At 39.9% G+C, this 8,866-nt stretch overlaps 1 long non-coding RNA gene across 1 annotated transcript; it reads left to right on the forward strand.

Annotated features, from left to right (window-relative positions):
• The first annotated feature begins 4,460 nt into the window (after positions 1–4,460).
• Positions 4,461–6,378, forward strand: LOC147455762 (uncharacterized). Its single transcript, XR_015188498.1, has 3 exons — positions 4,461–4,656; positions 4,719–4,991; positions 5,923–6,378. It is a non-coding gene; the product is annotated as an uncharacterized LOC147455762 (long non-coding RNA).
• Positions 6,379–8,866: the final 2,488 nt, after the last annotated feature.

Below are 8,866 nucleotides of genomic sequence, written 5' to 3' on the forward strand. Positions count from 1 at the left end.
ACTTAATGTATGCTTTGGCAATAAAAAACCTTAGTTGCCACTCCTCTTAGCCTTTGAAAATCGGCTCTTAAGTATCTACACCCACGGCTCAAAGTGGTTAATTATCTATAGAGAGTAGAAGAGTAGGTCTAACATAGCAGAGTTACCAAGGGCTAGCTCCTTTCAGACTTCTTATGGCTCAATAATGGTAAAGCCGTAGGCAAGTCTAAACTGACTCCATTATTAAGTCCAAAGCTCCCGAGGTGTGCACCATCCCCCACATAGTGGGCTTAACAAAACCAATATTAGATCCCAGTTCCACTTACTCTATTATAATTAACAACATCAACCATTTATAGGCTACTTAAGGACCTCTCTTCTTAAGCAAGAAAAGAGAAACCAAATGCTCTGATACCAATGTAATGGAATTAGCCTATTCAACTTGAGAATAGCGGAAATTAATGAGAATACTTTCGAGAATAACTTTGTGAGCATAGCGGGTAGACATAATTGAAGATAGCAACATAATCATAGCAATTAGTTAACTTGGCATGAACAATACTTTTGCAAGAGAGAGAATTTAGAGAACATGACAACAGTTGAGGACCGGATTTATGTGGAGCCGGTCCCCCCTCCAATAGGCATTTGTATTATGATTTCTCCCATTAAGAGAGACTTGTTACAATACATTCTTTGTGTTCCTTGTGACCTAGGTGATGCAATGAAAATGGAAAGCTTCATGCATCACAATCATAGCATAACATGAACTTGAAGAAAGCTTTAATTGTCCCAAGCCTCAGTCCCAAGACCTCAAACATCTTCGAAGGTGGAGAGAGCTAGCAGGGAATGAGGGTAGGGAAGAAGAAACATTTCATAGGAGAAAGAACTAGTTCCTCACTTATCATACTCTTGTTGCTAGCATACATAATAGCATAGTAATGAAGAAGAAGGAGATGACAAGCTCAAGCATTGAAGCATGGCTCTTGGTTGGATTTGCACTCCATAGCCAAGAGTGTTGGTGTAGGCTCTGAACCTCTACTTGCTTGGAGAGGGAGCTCTTGCACTTTGCATAGCACACAATGAGAGTGTTTGTGAGTGTGTGTGGACGAGTATACCCCTCAAGCAAGCCCCTAGCTAGCTTGGGTCGACCCCCCCTTGTAGCTCATGCTTGAAGCTCATTGGACCCTCCCAGGCCTAGCCAATCATGAGCAGGAGGCATTACAAGCAGTAGGGGTAGCCTTGAGACAAGTGTCCCCCTTTCCTTTTTGAGAGAGAGGGCTAGATAAATGCTAAAACAATTAGATAGTTCATGTGATTTATCATTGGACCCCTTTGAAGCTTAGCCAATAGGCTTCAAGCAACACATGAAGGTAACATGGATAGGGGCATGACATGTGTCCTTGCTGCCTCTTCAAGTTGGGGCTTCCCTTGTGTGTGTGAGTGGGTGTTCTCTCTCTAGCCCCTAGGAAAAGGGCTCGCCCCCCCTCTTGTAGGAATGCTTTTGACTTTAGGTGATCAAGCACCTTACTCACCAAGCATGACAAAGCACTTGAACTAGGGGGTGTTCCCACAAGCATCTCAGGCAAGCTTCTCAAGGCACCTCAAGTACCTTAATCATGCAGCAAGTCAAGCACCTCTAGCATGGAGCCAGTCAAGCACCTCAAGCATGACAAACACCTCAAGCACGACAAGCACCTCAAGCAGGACAAGCACCTCGAGCTTGGGCCGGGTTCCCACCTCAAGCTCAGCCCTAGCTTACCTAAGGTCAAAGGACTTTTACACACATTTATTGGAGGTCTTCAATGAAACTAACCCTAAGGTCTTATGCTCCATTGGTTAGCCTTGCTCTTTGATAGACCATCTCCCTTTTGGGCCCCTTTACCATTGGCCCCGTGTTGAGATAGATCTATAAGCACATATCTATATCTTAACACTTGTTCCCGTTTATTCTCCCACATTAAGTGATCAATTTAATATGAGAAAATCATTTGGGTTGGTTAGATATTAGATTTTATGACACCTGCTACATCTTCACAAACAAATCTATCACCCCAATGAGGCACTCTTACATCCCACCAAGACAACCATGTTTCTAATGATGGAATCTCTGACTCAATGGCATGCCCAACATGCCAAAGTTGTCTAAGCTCCTCTTTACAATCATTTGCAGCATTCTCTGTGGAGGCATGCTTCCACCTTCGGCATTTACGTTTGTGATCTTCTTGGTAATAGGGACGGATACACTTTGAAGTATGCCTAACCATACTTTGCTCCCAATGGAACACGCATGATCTTTCTTTTTCAGGCATTTTTTTATTTGCACCGCCAAACTAAACCGTATGAATAGCAATCCAATTTGCATTAGCCTCATCTGCCATGAAACCTCTAAACTCGGGTTTCTGGAATCCTAGATCCATCACCACCTCGTTAAGCATTCTCCAAAACTCAATCTGTGCATGCTTATTTTCAACTGTAAATTCACATATTGCAAAAGTTAAAAGTTCTTGAACGTAAGGATCATATACATGTGCTAACATAGTAGGCCATCCGTCAACTCTATGCACATGGTCAAAGTGTACCCACATATCTTGCAAGTTACCTCCAGGACGCATACGATTCACCAAGTCCACCCCACTACCAGGACCCATTGTAGACATTTTGAAAACATGAGGTTGTTTATGTGCTCCCAACTGGCCTGGAAAAAGAACACTGTGTAGCTATGGGTATCGGCTATTGCTCTTTAATTTCAATATGGACTCAAATCCCATTGAAGTAGTACCCTTGGCTTTTTTGGCTATTTCCAAACTCTGTTGCACACGATGCTTATGAGAGAGTGGAGTCACTGTGTCAAGGAACATGGCAAATTCATCTTCAGCCAAGGGAGTATTCCTAGAGGAACTTAGGCCCATGAGCCTATCCATTACTATCTCTTCTGTTGTTACTCTCTCCAACTGTTTCGCTGTAGTCAAAGGATCTAAAGCTGCGCGTGCAAGCAAAGCTTGGGAAATAACTTTGTTAGTAGCTCTACTTTTTCCCTCAACCACTGGATGCTTGTGATAACCAAGATGAATCACATGTCTACTAACAAACTCCTTTTCAGTAGGGATACAGTAATAAATGACTACAGCACAAGCATTTACACATTCTGGCAACTGATGACAATGGACACACACAAGCTTGCCAAATTTTTCTCCTATTAATCGCCTTTGTGGTGATCGCGATATCGTCCCTTCCACTGACTCTCATTTGGAAGCTTTGTTCTCAAATGATAACTACAATCAAGATTGACACAGCATAGATGGCAACATCATCTACTAAATCGCACGACACCTTTGAACAAATCATTGCTACAAGTCACATATTCTACCCAAGAATGGCCATCAAAATGTTGTTCCATACGTTTTCATCTTGTGGAGGTAACTCAAAAGCAATATACCCATCATATTGACATGGGAGCTCAAACAATTGCACAACTTTCTGCCACTTGACTCAAAGCCACAACAAGGTTAGTTTGCAGTGGCAAGGTTCTAATGAAGTCAATGACACTCGCACATGGAAGCTACAGGTCGTCCAATTTTTCTTTGATCACTATCGGTGAAACCTTTGAGCCATCAACATTAGGCAATAAACAAGAGGTGACAAGAATCTTGTAAAACTGTGAAACTTCGTGGTCAAGGGTGTAAATTAGGTCACCATCATTGTTCTCTCTACGTTCAAGATGTCCATTATCTCCAGACAATGTAAGGGGACACAGAGATAAATCAAGATTTTGAATATCAAAATGTTGTTTAATCGTGTCAACCTTGATATCTTGGAACCGGCTGCCAGATAGAAGAACAAGCTTTTGACCTCTCTAGGTGCTGTAGACAGTAATGTGTCTGCTCATTGCTTGAGAATAGACTGAAAATACCGAGAAAATAGAACAAATATAGCGGTGCTACTCGCCACAATAATAAGTGTTATTAAATATAGCTTTTTCTAAAGTGTTATAAATAATGTAGGCGACGTATGCTTTTGTCATGAGCACAAAAAATATTTTACAATGATTTGTATTTGAAGATCATCCTTGGAAATGTTGTAATTGTTAGAGTCTTGAAATCGTTACTAGCAGCAACAAAAAGGGTGTCGACATGAAGGGCAGAAAAATACAATTTCTCTAACACGTGATAATAATTGCAAACAATCAATATTTTTTAGTTTTTTAAAGCATTCAATAGTATTTTCTTTCACTTAATAGTATTTAATAGTTTTTTAATAGCATTTAATGGTATTTTCCTGCCAAAATTAGTGAAAAATATTGCCTAAAAATATCAAAATTCAAAAAACTTACACTGAAACATGTCTATATTTTCTAATTTTGTAAGCATTTAATTGCGATTCTTGTATTTTCTAGCTCACTCATAGCTTGGCCCAGGCGCTTTTTACGTTTTGCCGTTGGACGTCTGCCAATGTGTGAAACTCACTATGTTATCCTAATGAACCTAATGCTATCTAGACATGCCTCAGCGGCACTGCAGTGGTATTGCGCATCTGTTGCGGGTGAGTGAACCTGACTGTTAAGCCTGAATTTGCCTGGACCTGCCTCAGCGGTGCTGCCTGTTGCGGGTAACCCGGCCTGATTGCAGCACGGAACCAGGTCTTTGAGCTTGAGCTGTTGCGTAGGCTGAGGAGCAGCAGGTGGGTTGGTTTTTTTTAAAAATATTGCACCTGAGCATGCTCACGAGTTATTTGCGCTGCAGGACGGCGCCATTACATCGTTACGCGAAGGTGAAATTTGCAAATGGAATGATTAGCTTTGAGTGAACAGTACTCACGAGTTATTTGCACTGCAGAACGACGCCATTGAACGTTAAGCCAAGGTCAAATTTGCAAATTGAATCATTAGTTGTGAGTGAACAGTACCACTGCCACACTTTGATTTCTCTCGTCATTAGTCCCTTTTGTTGAGTGGGTTCTATCGTACACTGCGAACTACCACACGATTTGCCACCTTGTCGCCGTCCCCCTTTCAGGTGCGACAATTTGAATAGCATCAACATCAAAAAGGCCGCCAATGGGCATTCAGTTTCTAGAGAGGTTAGAATGCTGCTGGAACCAGTCCATGCCGGCGCGGAGTGGTTCGAGCAGCATTCCGACCTCTATAGAAACTGAATGCCCATTGGCGGCCATTCTGACGTTGATGATTTTTTTGAAGATATTTCTCTGAAAATTTTGTACTGTTTTGAGATTGCATGACTCATGGTTTAGCTCATTGACATGCTAAACAATAAAAAATGGCATGAAGATCTCTTCAAATTCCATACAAACCTGCCCGAAGTGATGCCATCATCATTTCATAAAAACTACTCATACATTCTTCCCATTTGCTTCTAGACATGGTGTGTCCTAGGCTCATACTTTAACATCCTGAATTGATTTCATGTAAGAATAATTGATGCTATTGGCAAATGTGCAAATGATTCTCCTTACATTTTTGTTTACAACCAGTCCTAGGCTCATTACTTCATTTCTAATCAAGAAAACAACCTGTAACCTACACTAAGACAGGGAGATAAAAACTTTGCACAAATGACAGCGTTCATTGGCGCCACATACTAAACCCTTAACCTCTTAGGAGTCTTTCGACAGGGCCATAAGTTAAGTGCTTGCCACCTACTTGGGGTGACGCTCAAAAAGAGGGTACTACACATACAAAAAATTGTACTGAAAACCTTATCATCCAAGGAGAAAATAAGTAGATCTTTGTGCAGCGCCCAAATCTGTTCATATGCTTGTCCGACCTTATTTCATACTTCATAGTCTTCAATGTTAAGAAAGAAGATAATCATCTCTTGGTTTTAATCTAAACTAATAAAAGTTTTTTTATGATGGATTAAGTAAATGTTAATTTGAGACCAATGATAGAAGGGATTATTTTATTTGTGTTTGAAATTTTTTGTGTAGTCCTACAATTGGGAGATGTGCTCGTCGAAAGGGAAAAGAGGCTATGCCTCTTGATCCTATATGCAGTGATCAGGTGAGCTCTGTGGTAGTCACAGAGGACTTCGATGACATTGATGCTATTGGCGATGAGAGCGAGAGTACTGACATTGGATTAGGGTCAATGAATGAAGTTGATGCTCAAATAGCTAGACAACAGGCATCTTTGGAATTGGTTCCATTTTATATTGCCCTTGAAGTTGGGCCGTCTGCTTGATATGGATGATAGTCATTTGCATATGGATAGAGGAGAGGACATTCTCAAAACCACAAGGGTTTTTAGTGGTTTTTAGTGTCCCCTAATTCCTTTGTGTAGACTCATTCTATATGCTCGTGTAAGTGGCCTTAGATCGGATGTTTCTGGTTTGAAGGTCGCATTTCCCAGAGAAGGTTACATAAAGAAAAAATGTGCTTTTATAGTTTCACTGCAAACATATCACAAGGAATATACATTGTTGACAGGTAATCATTATTGTTTCAAAGTACTTTTGTGGATTGACATATTAGTTTTGTTTTAGAATGTTCAATGTTCTTTTGGAGTCTCATTTATTTCTGAAAATAGATGATAGTGTTGATACATGGGACCCACTTTGGAAAGAAAGAAATGAAGACTATGAAGAGGAGTTAGTATTGCAGCCACAACTAGAGTCACTCCTTGGTAGAATGTTCTACGTGTGAGAAGGCAATCACAGGACGGTAGCATGGCAAGCAGCTAAGAAGCATTGTAGGGTCTTGTGTACTATCATTGACCCCACAAAGGTTTCCGAAATAGCATTATTGACGAGCTTGCAACACATGAATTTGTGATTGTTTATAGGTAAACTTTAAATGATTGAAGTTGATTAACTTACTAATATTTTCATCACTATGAACACCCATGCTTTAGTATATTCTCATCTACGAGATGAGTTGGTGAATTGTGCAAACATTTGCTCTTTGGATCATGAAGATTACCTTCGTGCATTATCGGAGAATGATCAAAAATTGATTGACACTCTACGCAACAGAACCACAAAGGGAGAGGAGCCATGGCATCCTATTACAAGAAAATATCTAGCTAGGCTTCTTTTTTATGTAAGTGTGTTTGATATGGGATCTCTTTTTTGTATGCTTTATTTGAAGCTTTTTATTTTGAAAAGTATTAGTTTATTTTGAAGGTTCAAATGTCAAAAGAACTACACAGTAAGCTAGAGAGTAAGAAATCATTGCTTTCTAAAGAGGAGTAAAAAAAAAAGAGACTAAGATTATGAATGATCTTTATTATAAATATTCAGATCGTGTAGGGAAGGTATATAACCATCTCTTGGTGTTTTCTTTGATACATAGTAAGATGCAATTTTAATTGATTAATGCTCTTGTTTGGTAGATTCTTAACATTGTTGATCCAAGTCTACGGAAGGATTGGTTTGATCATGTGATGAGCCTTCAATGGGGGAAAGATAGTTGGGCCACTCTAGAGAAACTTATAAACTTGATTTCTCTATATGATGCTTCCATAGAAAATAAAAACTTATGGGTGTCCTTACTAGAGGCAAGCAAGATCATTCGTGCTGCTTATTGCATGGTGAAAGGAGACCACAAGTTTCGAGGGTGAGCATCTTGATGCAAATGGTTTCTGATTGAACTTGTGAATGTTAGTAAGAAGTTTGATTTTTCTTTTGCATGCTTGGTCGAAAGGTGGCTAAAACGAGAGGGAGCTTTGCAAAGGATCTTAGATAAATATAAGAAGCTTCTTATGGACTATTTGGATGTGCCTGGAGGGATTGATATTCCTCCCTCGTGCACCATGGATATGCTCTACTCGGAGATTGTGATGGAGGGAAGAAAATTCTTATTCCCTCTAGAGGTGGCTTTGGAAAACAAAACCAAGGACATAGAGTTGCAAGACTTAAAGAGGATTGACTATTGCTGCATGGCTTGTCAGCGACTAGTTTACATGTAGAAAATGATTTGACTCTTTTCGTGTCATAATATGTGCTTCAATTAATATTGTTTATGGATTCCTGTTTGAGTTTAGAATGATTATTTGTTGGCTTTTGTAGATACTTTGCTCACCTCTTGACCATGCATCACAATGCTGCAATACCTGTGCTTGCACGTTCTTGGATACACATTGAGAGCGGTGAGGGATGCATGTATCCACCGACCATGCATCAGCTCTCGCGGTGGGAGCTGTTACACTTGTAGGTTTTTTTGCATATGGATTTACGGGCCATGGTTGTTTTGTTGAGTTGAAATTTTGTGTTTAATTTGTTTCTTTGAAGTGCATTACCTGAATACGTCGAGTCAGAGGCGAGACACATGACATTGGACCCACGTTATGATGGTTGTCGAAAAGATAGGCCTCGAAGACGACATCTCTTCATAGATGATGACTATGCTTCAAGTTAATAATTTGTATGTAACCAATGGTATAACGTGGTTTAGACCATGGATCCAGATCGAGGTTTAGTAATGTTTTTTATCATCTCTTTCTCCCAGTAACTCCCACATATATTATTGGGTACCTATTCATGTCTATCTCTCACGTATACCAGGATGTCTCCACAATAGAGTGACTTTGATTTTTGAGTGTGTATGTGCGTGTTAGAGAGAGAGAGAGAGAGAGAGAGAGAGAGAGAGAGAGGGAGAGGGAGAAGCCTCATTGGGTTGCACACAACCATCTATTGTAACTACTTTTCAATTATCGAGAAAAAGAGTGTAAATTTAATTGCATCCATTTTTAAAACCAGTTTTCTTCTTAAAATCTAGTTTGTCTTTTGACTTTTAAGCTAGTGATAATATCTTAAAGATTATTTTTTTAATAAGCTCTAGTTATAGCAGTGGTCCAGTATTATGACCCTAGGAGCCTTGGAGGAGCATCATAGGGAATGTATGTGATGTTTGATTGTCGCAGCTCCATGAAAAA

This window comes from Adiantum capillus-veneris, chromosome 6 (genome assembly GCF_014529385.1).
Source record: "Adiantum capillus-veneris isolate H3 chromosome 6, ASM1452938v2, whole genome shotgun sequence".
NCBI classification, from domain to species: Eukaryota; Viridiplantae; Streptophyta; class Polypodiopsida; order Polypodiales; family Pteridaceae; genus Adiantum; species Adiantum capillus-veneris.